Source organism: Ruditapes philippinarum, unplaced genomic scaffold, assembly GCF_026571515.1.
Source record: "Ruditapes philippinarum isolate M1 unplaced genomic scaffold, ASM2657151v2 ctg678_1_1_1_1, whole genome shotgun sequence".
NCBI classification, from domain to species: Eukaryota; Metazoa; Mollusca; class Bivalvia; order Venerida; family Veneridae; genus Ruditapes; species Ruditapes philippinarum.
Genome location: NW_026860349.1, coordinates 804 through 2,290, shown reverse-complemented (window position 1 = coordinate 2,290; position 1,487 = coordinate 804). Strand labels below are relative to the sequence as shown.

The window sequence follows — 1,487 nt, the reverse complement described above, 5'->3', positions numbered from 1 at the left end:
AATAAAGTATACAGTTGATAGGAATTGTCTATTGGAGATAGTCTTTTAGCTAGCTAGACTGGAAGGTAAGTGGTTCTACTAGGCATGAACTTGCCCTACCCTGAAACTCATTTGACGGCCTTTATCTGCCATATAATAAAGAATTGGCATTCATATAATATAAAACCAAAGAAACATTGATAATTACCTGCTTACTTGAAAAGTAATTTGTAAAAACATGATAAATATGAACATTTTAAGATTAGAATGTTATTTTGTAAACCCTGGTGATTTTTCAGACCATGGAGGAGTGATGTAGCAGAAGTGGATAAGACTATCAATTCTTCGAGAGTCCCAGTGCCTATATACTCGCAAGAAGGATATGGTATGGAATAGCTTAGTACATCTATGTGCTGGCAGATTTGTACAACAATAAGTTGTTCCAGTGTGAAGAAAGATGCGTGTCATAAGGTAAACCTTGTTCTTTGATGCTATAGTAAATCATAATAAAGATAATGAATCATAATAAAATCAAAATACAAGTTTGGTTGAAATCCTGTGCAATTTGAGCCAAATGAATATAGAGGTGAGTATCCTGTCGGCCATTTTGGAGACTAGGGTTCCATTCCCTGTCTATGTTTACTTACAAAATACAATTTTATTATATTACTTATGAATAAAGTATACAGTTGATAGGAATTGTCTATTGGAGATAGTCTTTTAGCTAGCTAGACTGGAAGGTAAGTGGTTCTACTTGGCATGAACTTGCCCTACCCTGAAACTCATTTGACGGCCTTTATCTGCCATATAATAAAGAATGGGCATTCATATAATATAAAACCAATGAAACATTGATAATTACCTGCTTACTTGAAAAGTAATTTGTAAAGACATGATAAATATTAACATTATAAGATTAGAATGTTATTTTGTAAACCCTGGTGATATTTCAGACCATGGAGGAGTGATGAAGCGGAAGTGGATAAGACTATCAGTTCTTCGAGAGTCCCAGTGCCTATATACTCGCAAGAAGGATATGGTATGGAATAGCTTAGTACATCTATGTGCTGGCAGATTTGTACAACAATAAGTTGTTCCAGTGTGAAGAAAGATGCGTGTCATAAGGTAAACCTTGTTCTTTGATGCTATATAGATTAAAGTTTTGGTGCAGTAAAATATTTTTTACTCCATGAAACTCATGGTTATTTTTTTTTGCTTGTTAGCTTGTTAGTTCCCTAACTATTGAAGGGAATGGAATGAATTTTAACATACATTTTCAATCACTGTGATTTTTTAACATGATTGGCACAGGTCACATTACTCTGATTTACTTATTTACATATTTATGCCCCTTTTTATACTCATTGAAACATCCTTGTGACAACTATATCGAAAAGTCGAGCATTGCTGTCCTCCGACAGCTCTTGTTGAACTTGGAATTTATTTGAAAATTGTTATATTTTTTTAAGTACATGTACTTTTATTACTTTTTTTGTATTATAAATGAT

General features: G+C 33.1%; 1 long non-coding RNA gene across 1 annotated transcript; it reads left to right on the top strand.

Moving 5' to 3' along the window:
- The first annotated feature begins 304 nt into the window (after positions 1-304).
- Positions 305-1,091, top strand: LOC132759739 (uncharacterized). The gene is made up of 2 exons (XR_009629763.1): positions 305-450; positions 933-1,091. It is a non-coding gene; the product is annotated as an uncharacterized LOC132759739 (long non-coding RNA).
- Positions 1,092-1,487: the final 396 nt, after the last annotated feature.